This window comes from Anopheles gambiae, chromosome 3, assembly GCF_943734735.2.
Source record: "Anopheles gambiae chromosome 3, idAnoGambNW_F1_1, whole genome shotgun sequence".
Lineage (NCBI taxonomy): Eukaryota > Metazoa > Arthropoda > Insecta > Diptera > Culicidae > Anopheles > Anopheles gambiae.
Window position 1 is genome coordinate 10088915 of NC_064602.1, and position 13871 is coordinate 10102785.

General features: G+C 45.1%; 1 protein-coding gene and 1 non-coding gene across 3 annotated transcripts in view; one reads left to right on the forward strand and one right to left on the reverse strand.

Annotated features, from left to right (window-relative positions):
- Window positions 1-3802: 3802 nt before the first annotated feature.
- Window positions 3803-13871, forward strand: part of LOC1277594 (uncharacterized) — a 69062-nt gene continuing 58993 nt past the window's right edge. The window contains exons 1-2 of one of the 2 annotated variants that reach the window (XM_061658122.1): window positions 3803-3945; window positions 5327-5755. The gene's annotated coding sequence lies outside the window, so the exon portion shown is untranslated. The other variant, XM_061658123.1, reaches the window with a different exon arrangement.
- Window positions 10816-10888, reverse strand: Trnar-ucg (transfer RNA arginine (anticodon UCG)). The gene has a single exon. It is a non-coding gene; the product is annotated as a tRNA-Arg (tRNA).

Sequence of the window (13871 nt, forward strand, 5' to 3'; positions counted from 1 at the left end):
ACGCCTGCTGAGATGTGTGCGGCTAGAAGGAGAACCTTTACAATCACACACGGTTCACGGCCACCAATGGAGCACCACCACAACCACCGGAGATCATCGTCGGTGGTATTTCCGCAAGATCTGTAACGTCATCAGAACGGGCACACATTCACCTGGTGAGGGCACTCACACACACACGAGAAACACCACGCAAGCAGAAAAAAAAACACGCACGTGTACACTATCTGCTTGACTTTTGCACCCTTTGGCACTACACACAGGCCACACGCGCTATTGTGTAAGAACGGAACACTGTTGTAACCTTTATGGACGGAGTGTGGGGGTTCTCTTCACAACATCGGATCGCGCACAGCAAAAAAAAAACACAACTCATACACGCACACAATGCTCGCAAGAAAAAGAATATGTAAAAGAATTACACTTGCATCCAAAGAACGAAGGCGACACTGGGCTGGTATGCGACTCGGTGGGGATGCTGCCGCTGATGATGATGGTGCTGCTGCTGCTGCTGCTGGGCCTCTAGCAGGTGTGACGATGTCGTCGCAACATTTCGACTGGTAAAAGGGAAGAGCACACACGCCGTACCGAGGCGAGAACCTGTTTCCTGTGCCACCACCCCGCGTTTCTGCTAATCCGCGGGCGAACGGCACGACACGATCCCGTTTTTTTCCTACCCTGGGCTGATCGCTTTGTTGTGACAGCGGGCGGAAGACACTTGTGCTGCTTAAGGTGCGGCTACACGTAGTGCGAGCGTGCGACGGGTAGATAATTTTGAGCACAAATGTATTAAATAATGTTTTATTGATGCGACAGTAATAACAATAATAAAACATACTTATTTTTTAACTCTTTGTGATTTCTATCGCTCACAAAAATGCTGAAAAAACGACAGGAAAATAACTTTTGGTAGCGGAAGAAATATATGCTACGCACCGTGTATATTGGACTTGATAACTCTTTCCAGATTGACAGCAGCATGGTGGTTGACGTTTCATTCAAACCATTCAAGGTGAGTACAGCCGTGCGGTCGAATCTGTGAGCACCTTGATATCGTAGCATAAATCAACCCTTGGATGCACCACGCATTTTCCGTCACAGAAATATAATATTTGATGATTTTTGGAAGATTTCATATTTTTATAAAAAATGGAAAATTCAATTAAAATACGCATCTTTATGGTGAATAGAAGGGAGAAAGACTCAAGTTTAGGCCGGTCTCGTAGTACAGTCGTCAACTCGTACGACTTAACAACATGCCCGGCATGGGTTCAAGCCGCAAATGGAACGTGCCGCCATACGTAGGATTGACTATCCTGCTATGGGGGATCAATAAGTCACTGAAAGCCAAGTCCACAAGTAGTGGTACAGGTAGGCCTTAACCGACAACGGTTATTGATGCAAAAGAAAAAAAAAGACTCAAGTTGAAAGAAATCTTCCAAAAAATGTATAGCACTTTTTCGTTGTCCTGAGATTATGCTGGTGAATCAAAAGAAAATTTGTAATTTTAGAAATTTACCCTTGCAGTAATTGCTGATTTTGCTTTGGTAAACGTTTTAACTTCTCCTTTGGCACAACAACCTTAACCGACAGGTCAAGGTCTGCCCATACCTCTAATGAGCTTGGCTTTCAGTGACTTATTTATTACCATAGCAGGATAGTCCTACATATGAGGGCTCGGTCCATTCGGGGCTTGAAGCCATGACGGGCATGTTGTTAAGTCGTACGAGTGAAGACTGTTCCACAGGACTGTTTCTGCTTCTACGAGACCAAAATTGTCTAAATTTCTATTCCAACCACCTTTTCATTTTATGTGTAAATAAAACATTCTGATCTAGATCACTCAAAAAGGGACAATTTTGGTTCGAGTGCGAAAGAAGCAGATCAGTTTGGAAGCATCACTGTTTGCACCAAACATGCCTGTTCAAATGAAAAAATGGACTCAAATTTCAAAATGTATGCGTGTTGCGTAAACTAACTGCAAGCGTATCACATTTTGCGTAAAACGTTACCGCTTTCCATTAGCAGCATGGAATAAACAATCCAACTGCAACTCTTGCTACCAAAATCAAATAAAACACAGATGTTTACATTTACTAGTATCAACAAACAGGACTCCCATGCGTTGTCCTTACGTTATCCTCGGCACTGCAGTTTCGACAAACAAATCGGACCAGACTTCCTGCGCCGTATGGAACATTTCATCATCACAGAAAACCCTTTTTTGTTTGGATCTTGGTAGAACGGTATCTCGGTATAAAGAGCTGTGTCTCGCGTGCAGTCGCTAATGGGTTAAATAAACATATCGCCGTTTGAAATACGATCATTGCAGAAGGTACATACTGCCATAGCTGAACAAATGTGTGCCAGAGTTTGCATAAAAGAATAGAAAAAGAGACTGACTGCACTTGAACGCCATTCACGAAGGCCTCGTAACATTGTTCACGTCCTGCAGCCGTGCTTTTGTTCGGCGCTTGTCGAAGGACTTGTCTATTTTCATTGCGCTGAAATAATACAAAACCGCATGGAAATTCACTCCAAGCTCTCACTCTCTCTCTACATGTCGCACACACCTGTTCTTCCCAGTGGGATTTAAACCTTTGTTTCGTTACGAACACTTCCCTTCGGCATGTGTGACTTTTTATAAAAAGGGATACACACTTGCATATCCTCACAAGATGCTCGTGTTCGTACCGTGGAGAAAAAAAAACGCTCTCATTTCAACGAAAGCGAGAAAAAAAGAAACAATAAAACGTACGTTAAACGTACGATAGAGCACGTTTCTGTGTACCACTTCCGGTACAATCCTACTCGGTACGGTGCAGCATCCTCTTGAGACGGAGCTAATGAAAGGAAAAACGGGAATTTCGGTCGCCAAAGGGTGTAAAAGGCAAGAGTGTTGGTGAATAATAATGACATCATTTGTGGCATTAGCTGAGATGGAGATGGAAATAATTGGCACAGCATTTTTTTTTTGTTTAGCTCATTTGTTCTGGTAATTTATTATTAGTACATTTCATTTCACCATTTATTTAGATTTAAGTTACGTCGGCACTTCCTCAATCTGCTTGGTTATATGAACTCATGTCTCTAAACTTATTAATCAACTCCAAAATAATATTTAATAAAATTCAAACAAAATTAACGGGCATAAGATGATCCAGCAAAGATTTTAAAATGATAAGGATCGACTCAGAAACATTAGGAATCACAAGAAGAAGAGAAAGATCGAGTTTCGATCATACTCTCATCAAAGCAGTTCATTATTCTCTTCATATTATCCTCTCCTCACTTCTCGCGCAAAGGTGTCAAACCTCATTTGAATTGAGCAAACCCGCATGAAGGTACAAACGGTCTTTTGCAATCAAATTTCATGTTTAACCATTTGAAGTTTCTTTTTAACTTTAATTAAGATTTTTATAGAATTTTACGAGTTTCTATTAAAATGAGAAAACTGTATGCTCTTTTCAATTATATACTCTATACAATTATTAAATTATATTATATTGAGGCTTTACTAACTTAAATTGTTAATTATTTAGTCAAAACTGTATAATCATTCATCCATTTCGTGCATAGAAGAATTCAGTTTTTTTTAATTGTTGCATTATTTGCACTTCACTTAGTGTAGCGCATAGCTCGCGCAATTTCCAACTGTCTTCCGCAGCAAAGCAGCAGACGCACGCGGCCATGCGGGTACGAGATTGAAGCATCCTCTCAGCTTATGCTGCACCACACACCGCTTCGGCCACGCTTCGGGTCGGTCTGTGCTCTGGCCCTCAAAGCAGTGGCCGCCGCGTTCGAACGAACGAACGAGCGCAACCATTCCGTTTCCAACCTCTCGTCCGGGAAGTTGTGTGCTGTGTGTGCTGCGTTGCTCCGGAGCCTCTGGAGATCGGTTCCCGTCGAAACGGTTTCGTACCGGCACGGCTTCCGATAGACAGAGAAGTGCGTATATATACATAACAAAAAATAATTTCCCACAAAACCAAAACGAAACAAAATAAGGGGAAATAAACTACGGAAAAACGATTAGTTTACAGTGCTTGCGCTGATATCGTGAGTGTGGTACGGACTGTTGTGTGCTTATCTGGGATGGAGTGAATTCGAATCGGTTAGTTGGATTATTATCGTTTAATTGCGTACCATCGTCACCATAGCAACAGGCGGTTGCTACTGCACGGTGTAGGCGAAAAAAGCGGAGTAGTGCTATTTTGTAGTGTTTTTGCTGCGAGTTTATTGCTTTTGTGTGTGTGTCCCTCCGTGTTTTTGGTGTGTCTTTGAGTGAGTTGCGAAAAAAAAAAGAAAAACAAAGCCAACATTTCTATACCAAACCAGCAAGAAAAGCGGTGAAATACGCATGCAAGAAAAAAACGTTTAATAATTCGACTGGTGCAATTTCGACGTCATCGTGTTTTGGCCGAAGAGTGTTTTTATGTGTGTGTGTGTGCGCGTACAGAGGCTTCTCGCACTGTTTACTTTGATCGCAACACAATTGTCGCTCATTATCGGCCTTCTCGGGAGGGGGGGTGCGTGCCAAAATTTCACTGCCAGTGCCACCCCCATTGGCCCACCGCAACCCCTTTCCAGCTCCCAGGACGGGCGGGACCGAAAAACGGTTGGCTAATGTTTTTTTTTTTGGAAATGCGTTTTCCTACCGATTGGCAAAATTGCTGCTTTTCTCTTCCAGCCATCACCCTCTTCGAATGCAGAGCAACCGAAATGTGCATGTGCAGATTGAACAAGCAGAAGGAAAAAACGCACATGCAAACAAAATCCAATTGATGTCGAGCGAAAAAGGGGGAAAAAGTGAAAGAAAAGTATTGGCATGCTGGATGGAAAATGGTTTTGTGTAGGCGAGCGTCATCTTCTCCGGTGCTCTGGTTGCTTTGCTTTTTTTCTGCCTTGCTTCGTTCGATCCAAGTGATCATCGATTTCGCGTCGACGCAAAAGTAATGGAGCCATTTTCCTGCTCTTTGCGCGCCGGCCGTGATTGCGCCCGGGCCCGGCCGGAAAAGTGGGTGCAATATTGACCAAAAATAGTGCCACAGAAAAAAAATTAAGTGTGTGTGTGTTTGTGTGTGTAGTAGTAGTAGTAAGCGTCAAGCAATCAAAGAAGATGAAAACAAAAATGCATAACAACATTGATGAAATACGTTTGAAATTACGCGCGTAATAAAGGGTTACACGCGATGGCATTTGTTGAGTGTTTTGTAAATTTCTTTCTTTTTTTTATTTTTTTTTTTCAAAGTGTAGTTTGTCTTTGAGTGTAAATAATAATTGCATTTTTTGGCCGTTTTTTTGTTGATTTCCCGCTTTCCTCCCACAGAGTGCAATCATCATCATCAACATCCTCAACTTGATCTTTGTGAATGTTAAACGATCGAAAACGGAGTGAAAAGTGATTTTGCCAATTTTGTGTGCTTGTCTATGTGTGTGTGTGTTTGTGCTTGTAAAACAGTGAATATTCGAGGTCGTCTTCCATTACCAAAAAAAAAAAAAAGAATAATTACCCACCCCAAGTTACGTCGGAAGTAAGTTTGTGAGAAGATTTTGCCAAGATTTTCCCCTCGCTGCAGCAAAAAAAAAAGAAGAAAAAAGTGAAACGCATTTTTTCGCGTCCGTAGTGTCATTGCACAGCAACAAAAAGTTCTTTCCCTTCTACGACCTCTTGAGCTCTCTCTCTCTCTCTCTCTCTCTCTCTCTCTGGAGGTGATTAATTGAGCTGAGTGTTTTTTGGAGGAAACGTGTAAAAAAGGTAAGGCTTCATTTGGCACATTAAACGCTACTTAACGGATCGGACCTTAGAGAGGATACGTTTGGGTTGGAGCGGCCGAGATCGAGGTGGGAAGGAATGTGAATGTGTAGGAAGGTTTCTATTCGCTTTTGAAGACTGATTTCTGGACCATTTTCCCGTGTTCCATGATGCTCTTAAGGCTTTGGATTGTAATTTCAAAGTTTGTTACATTTGCGGGCCAACGTCCTAATGGCTTTCCACAGGTAACAACTAAAAGGAGGAACCTCTCTGGCAACACTTTAGAGATTGGACCAGTTTAGACACTGTGGGCCGGGTGCGTACGTACTTTTTCTTAATCCTGGCTTTTGTTTTTGTTTGGGTACCTTTTGGGCTCGTTATTTATGGGATGGGATTGGTTTATTTCATCCTCATCCTCACATCCTCCCTCACTAGACACACAGGGAGGCCTAGACGGCTACGGGCATGGGAGAATTTTCCTTTTCCTTTTCGTTCGGCTGCATCTTCTTGCAATAGCTGCGGGTCCTCTCGGGTGCCTGAGGTACCTGCGCTGACCTTTCTTTGGTGAATGTCCAGCCATGGGAGTATTGGATGTGGATTTCCCCGTTCGCTGCATCCATTGAACAACCATGTGGTTGCAAGATGTCAACTGATGTTTTTCTCCTTCTACTGTACCCAAGACTCATAGAAGGATTTCAAAGGCAAAACTGCATCATCATGAGGATCGCTTTTCGGGTAAATTTTGGAAGTGCCTGGACTGACTTCTGATTTTTGTTTGGAATTCGCTACGATTCTGATTTTGTAAGAGGATACCATTGTTGTCTGCAAAGCTTTGAAGTAGTTTTTGGAGTTTTATAAAGATATATCCTCCCAAGATGGCATCTATTGGTAGCCAATTTCCAGAAATTTACCAATTTCTATTCTTAACATTGTATTTTTTTACTAATTCTGCTTCTAAACTACCTCCTAATCTTCATTAATTGATTACACAACAACGTTCATTAATTGATAAGAGTCGTGGTCTTACCTGCTGGTCCTATACGCCAAGCTCTAAGCTCCATTTTACATTCAATTAAAAGCCATTACATTTAACATCTGTTTTAATCTCTGCTGCAAAAGCCACACAACAAACACACACATACACACACTTGCCGGGCACGTAATGAATGTCCGTTTATCAAAGTGTAGCGATCACGCATATGCCCGCTTGAATGCGCCGGTAGGCCACGTGCTATGACGTTGTCCATCGAGGCAGGTAAGAAAGAAAAGGGGTTTGGTATTACAATTACCGGACTGCTCTCTACCGTCTGCTCTCGTTTTGTGTTTTATCAGTTTCAATCACCCAATTGAACGTTTCCCGACCTCGCCTGCAGTGCAGTGGCGTCGCCAAACGACGCCAAACTCTCGATGAATTGCATAATTTTGTATGGGTGCCCTCAACTCCCGCTGCTTAGAGCTTAGAGTTTTCCCTGCTTCCCCCGGAGGCCACGCCAAAGCAGCTAGATTAACGCGACAGCGGCAGCGAAAAACCCCGGTACTCGCACGCACGCACGTACCAATGTCAACCGGGCGAGCGCAGCGCGGCGCGATGTTTTTGTCCATGGCAACACCCTATCCAGATAGCAGTGCCTTTGCTGGGCACAATCACGTCCCCTTGGGTTTTCCCTCCCTTTGTAACCGCGGAAAACCGGATCCACGTGCGTGTGTGCGTGTGTGTTTGTCGAACACACCTGAAGCCCTCTCGTGGTCGTCGTCGGTCCGTCCGTATGCATGGTCGTCCTTTTTAAAGGTACAATTACTCAACGGTTGAGCTGGAGGTTAAAAATAGGGTTTCTTGTAGAAGGAAAAAAAACACACACACACACTGTTCTAATGCACTATAAATAAATCTAAAGAGAGAGAGAGAGAGAGAGAGAGAGATAGAGAGAGAGAGAGAGAGAGAGAGAGAGAGAGAGAGACAAAATGGCAAGGATTGATCGATTTTCATTTGCACACATGTAAGAAGGGTTGTGCTATGTTTGTGTGTGAATGTTGTATGGTTAAAAGCACGTGGCGCCCAGCAGGAAAACTCGCAGCTCGGAAGGAAATCATTGCAATTGTAAATCGTGTACTTTAGTGCAGTAACGGAACAGGCGTTTTTTTCTTCTCCCTCTCTCCCTCTCTCTCTCTCTTGGGGAAGATTCTTATCCACAGCGAAAATTGCAATTCAAAACGAATACAGTCAGACAGACGCCAGAGGGACGAGAGCGGTTATTAGCGAGCATATGTAACTTTTGCAAGCGAACAAGAGGATTTCTGCAAACCCCTTTTCTGCCCAAGGACCCGTTCGTGTCGAGGGTTTGCGGACTGTGCGGACGAGAACACATGTTTTGGCTGAATGTTTCCGTCTCGAATGCAACTGTGAATGATGATTGAAGTTGGTTCGCTTTCTTTCCCATGTGCCATCCATGCGTTCCGTGCTCGATCGTGGTGGTCCGGTTTTGCTTTCCCGCCCGAAGACCCAGGGTTCAGATCATCGGAGGTTTCGGAGTTCAGAACATTGCATTTGCATGGCAAAGAGCATTCGCCGACGAAAAACGAACCAAATCGACCGGCAAATACACACCATCATCTGGGATGCAATTCTCAGGTTGGAAGAAAGTGCCCCGTTGCTGCATCCCGTGCCTGTGCGACCTTGCGGTGAAAATTGCATTGCGCCCGATCTTTCGAGGGTGTCGGTTTGGTGCAACAAAAAAATAAGAGAGATACCCACAAGATCATCCTCTCCGCTTTGAAAGCACGTTGCCCGAGGGGGGACATGTTAAGAAGAGTGCAACAAACGAAACCAAAAAAAAACAGCCCACATATAACAAATGTCTTTCGAGATGTTACACCGTGAAAGTGAAGTGGTGCAATTGCAACCAGAGACAGGGAAACGAACGAAACGAATAGAGTGGGAAGGATGAAACGCATCATTTGCGAACGCGTGACGGTCCTCCTTTTGCAGATTCGCTTTTCGGGGTCGTTTTGTATGCTGCTCTTTGGGCAGATTCGCCGCGTAATTACCATTTGAATGAGACGGATAAAAGCTGTACAAGAGTGATCGGTTACGGGTAATTGTAGGGGTTTTGGCGTTTTTTTCGGGTTAGGATGTAGCGTGGATTTCCTGTGCAAAGAATTTGAATGCACTTTTTTCGGAAAAGGAAAAAGGTACAATTGAACGGTGGTGGCCGTCCGATGCAGGAAGTGTGATGGGAGGTTTAGTGTTCTTTCCCTGAGCTTAACATTTTCACTGACAAATCACACTCTTTGCTGAAGATCTTCTTCACAAAAAAGGGAGATAGTGTGGAGAAATTGTTTTAATCCACCGACTCTCAGCCAATGGAGCTTTATCTTTAATTTAATGAGATTTATTGCAACATGCCGTGAAGGTTGGACACTTTTATTGCGGTGTCAAAGGCTCCGGAAGTCGCCATCATCTGTCCAGCCGCAGTTTGTCGCAGTAACGCCACAGCCCGTGGGTTTAACGACCGGCGACAAAATCATCTCATCGCCTTTCGGCACGGCACAACCACCATCACCACGGTGGACATCATTTAATGACGATGGAGAGTGAAAACGTGCAATGAAACATGCGCTTTTCCCCCCACCTAATGCCACCTCCTTCTCACCACTCTGCTCTCTGCGTACGCCAGTGGAAAGTGAAAACTTTTGCACCTCACCGTCTCCGTTCCGTCACAAGCAGTGCAAAACCGATGCTCTTTCGTTGCTTTCATCTTCACGCACATATGAATCAACGGACGCCTGCCTGCCCAGACGCCTTGCCATCCGAAGCGGCGAGGAAAGAATGTCGCCAATGACACTGTCCGTGCGTATGGAACGACGACCGTACAACCACAAACCTAACAACAGCTACTTGGTTTTTGGTTTTGCGCAAAACAAACGCCGCACAAAAACACGCATAATGTCGCATAGCGCAGAGGCGACCCGATGAGAAGCACGAGAGGAAGGGAATATTAAAACCCCCCTCCACCGTCTTGTCTTCTTGCGCAGCGCAACAGACAACATCGACCGAAATCCTGTTTCGGTTGGCACAAAAGTATCACGCGGTCACACGACTTCGGAACCATTTTTCGGGTAGACAAATATCCAAAAGCTGGTTATGGGATTTTATCTGCGTGGAGAAGTGTTAAGACACTTCGCGTCTTTTGCTCAACTCGCGATCGTGTGTGTGAGTGTCTCAACGCGCGCATATTTTTGTAACTGTTTTGCTTGTCCAATTTATGATAAGAAAGTTGTTCCCCAACTGTTTTTTTTTTCTTGCGGGAAGATACCACAACACTACGTCCCTCGCACATGCAAAATAGCTCCGGATCTGTGCACTGCGGTTCCGGCTGATGCTCTTTTAGCTTCAAATTTGTTGCCCAAATAGTGCAAAAACATCCGAAATATCCTGCTTGCGTAAAGCAACCTTTCGATTGGCTTTGGGCCTTTATTGCATTAAAACTACTCTCGCCTGCATCGGAACCGATTCTCCGGACTATTTAGATTAATTCCTCTTAAGGCTGCGGTGGGGCGCGATCTTTAAAGCTCATAATTCTAGCGTACCACAAACAAAAAAACACGATGACCTTGGTAAATGGATTAGCAAAAAACGAGCCGCAACTAATCGTCAAAATCCTTTAAACAAGCGCTGGTTAACAGAAATACCGATATCAAACTGGAAACTGGTGGATTCTGGGTTGTTGCGGTTGATGCCGGAGCAAAAATAGAGCTCCGCAAGATTATTATCTTGCGTGGCGACGATCTCGTGCCAACTTCCAGGAAGGTTTGGCGGAAACACGAACACAGAGGAGTGAAAGTTGAATTTCAGTTTGATGTTTTGAGGTTTTCGATACACTAACACAAAACACGAACCAAAGAGTTTTTCTTTGTATTTTTTTGCTCTATAGACATACAACATTTTTATTTGTTTATTTTTATACTATCACTGTGTTATCAATTCCATTACACGTTCAAACGAATTCATTATTCTTATTTGATTTTGACATTTCTTCTTTAAAAAAGTATTTCAAGCTCCAGAGCGACCGTGACAGGACTCGAACCTGCAATCTTCGGATCCGAAGTCCGACGCCTTCTCCATTAGGCCACACGGTCGTTGTTGGGTGCCGAGCGCTCGCTAGCAAACAGGTTTGCTTGCGTTCGCGCTCGCCTCGACGATAAGATTGTTAGAAACCCTCCACAGCGCGCTCCACTGCTCTTCTCTTGTCTGTTATGTCGTTTTGGACTTCGAATGCGTCTTCGTCGTCGTTCTACTATCCCTCCCTTCCTGCCTGCTGTGCCTCATTTAACGGAACAGCCAGCGCGCCAAGGCGAGAACGTGATGTTGACAGTAGCAAGTAGCGAACGGATTAGAGAGCAAAACGGTCAAAACTTGTTACAAATGTGTACGGCTCTTGCCCGTGCCCGCTGGTAGGAGAAGAAAAAAAACATGTGGCCTTAACAATCCACACAGAAAAATAAGGCACTGACAATGTTTACCGAAGAAATTATGTCGGAAACACACGCGGAAGTGGGTGTTTTGGGTTTTTGGCCTGGGGTTTGCAGGGGGCCTAACGTACCGCCACTTGACATGACCGACCTTCATTTCGATGGTGGTGGTGCTGGTGGTTGGTAACGGGGTGGCGTCTACCTTTTTTCCATAAGTCTAACACCAAAGCAGATTCTAAATTCCTCTCAAGAGTGAAAAGTTAAAAAACATACATCGAAATCCTCGTCGCTTCTTCTGAACGAACGCATCACGCGTACGTGAATGTTTATGTTGGTTTATGTTGGGCTCCGCTTCTTCATCCACCCGTCTCTCGCTGAAGTGATTCTGTTTGCCTGTTCGCATGTTTTGCGCTCCATCATGGCCACCGAGAGGCAGCTGCCCGCAACTGGGTAAGGCCTGCCGCCAAGGCCTCTTCAGAGATTCAGAGCCCGAAGCGCCTGGAGAAGATCGTACAACCAGTAGGCTCGAAGAAGCTTCCTAAAAATGCCTCTACCCGAGCGCTGCTTCAACGATCGTGGAAGGTGGTTCAGATTGGTTTGGAAATGGCTGGTGCTTTTTCTTTTGAAGTTTTTTCCTCTTTTCCCTCAAACCGCGCGATCAATTGCTCTGGCCTCTGGGTTGGATCGTAGAGTAGCCTTTTTAAAAAGGCTCTCTTAAGGCGATGGAATGCCAAAGGGAAACAAGTGCCTGCCTACACTTGATCGGGCTCGATCACTTGGCATTTTTCGGGGGCCCCCTTCTCAGCCTCGAGAACTCTTTGCGCTCCGGGTGTTTGTGTTTGTGCTGCGTTGTCGGTGTTGGAGGCGGTGAAAGGCTTCAAGCGTAAAGGGGTTCCCGCAAAGATAGGATAGTACGTTAGCCAGCGTACCAGCTGGCCCTCGGGTGAAGCAGTGAAGAAACAGGGACAAGACTCACTTTATAAATCTCGAAACAACACAAATAATGTCAACAATCCTGCGCTGGCGCTGGCATCAAGCATGCCATTAGCCATGGAGAAGGGAAACGAGGAAAAGATTTCCCTACAAACTACCAACACACAACACGCTCCAGTGTTCGACATACGAGATCGATCTCGGCTCTGACCGGTGCCGAAACCAGACTCGAATTACCAAACAGCCCTCACAGTGACAAACCCAGTCTACGAGGACGCGTCCACAGGCAAAACAAAAAGAATCTCTGTTCAGTGCCGTTGTCTTTGTGTGGCTGTGTGTCTGGTATGCAGGGCTGCGGTGACAACAAACCAAACCAAGCCACTGGGAGCTCAAGCAAAGCCGCTCCAAGACGTCGACAAACGGGTAACGGTGGGTCCCCTTGTCACCGTCGGCTGTGTTCTCTCTGCTCTGTTCAATATTCAATTACCAATTTCCGAGCCGTTTGCTTTCGTTGTTCGGCACGAGATCTAATCATCTTGCCTTTGGGGAGGGTTTCTCGTGTTTGAACGGCCAGTGCCCGCTAAACATGACAAAGCAACCGGAGGGGGAGCCTCGGCTGTGGGAGGCTGCTGACAGAACCTGAGGGATCCTCCGGTTTTTTTTTGTTTTTATTTTCTCGCCACCATTTTGTCAGGCGTACCTCTGTCACTGTCACGTGATTTGACTGTACAAACAGTGTGCCGACGATGGGGGTCTTCCTCCGTGTATGTTGCGTGTTTGAGGTTGCAGTCATCTTCGCCGACAGACACACAGAGTCCGTACCTTGACAGAGTTCCCGAAAAGTGCATAAGAATAGGGACAAAGAGAGATCGGGGAGAGAGATCACAACTTAGACAATCTTCTGAGGACAGACTTTTGGAGCTTAGCTTAGGGTTTGTTGACATCGTTGGTGCATTCGGTGGAGTTCTCGAGTTCCAGTGCACGTTCTGATGTCTCCGGCTGATACGTACACAGGTGCATTGTGAAGTTGTTTGTGGATTTCAAAGAATTTTGGCGAGACATTGATCTCTGGAGTTCGAAGACATCGTAGAGCGCTGACCTAAGAATTGATGATGTTGGTTGAAGCTTCCAATCAATTTCCAAAAGTCTGTTCAGGTTTCATTTGCCTTCTCCTAGCAAAAGCAGGAAATGATTATACATTTATAACGAATTCATGATTTAAGCTCGTCTCTGTAGCATCCTTTCGCTGAATTCAAACCACAGCACTAGCGCGATATTCACGCTCTAGCAAAAGAATGGCAATGGAAACTGTATACGCGCACCACCGACCACACTATCTCCGTTTTGGAACTCTCCCCGCTATGGTGGCTCGTGGTATCGTTTCCCGCCGAGAACAACGAACACCGAACAAAGGAAGGATTGCGATGTATTTCCGCAGCCTTCATTAGTGAAGCAATTCCTCCCGGGGACTATGGGTAAACGAGGATAAAGCAAAATATATGTGTATCAAACCGTCCAGACACAGCAACGTTCTGATGCTGCGCTTTCGTTTCTCCTGGTACTGAGGAATGGTTTATACTGCGCGCTGCTAGAGCAATTTATTTACAACTTCCGGGATTTAAGTGGACCTACAGATCGGCATCGCCCTACCAGAGCGATGTTCCTGCACGTACGGAGCCTGCTGTACGAGAAGAAAGATAGTCTGTCGGTGGTACGT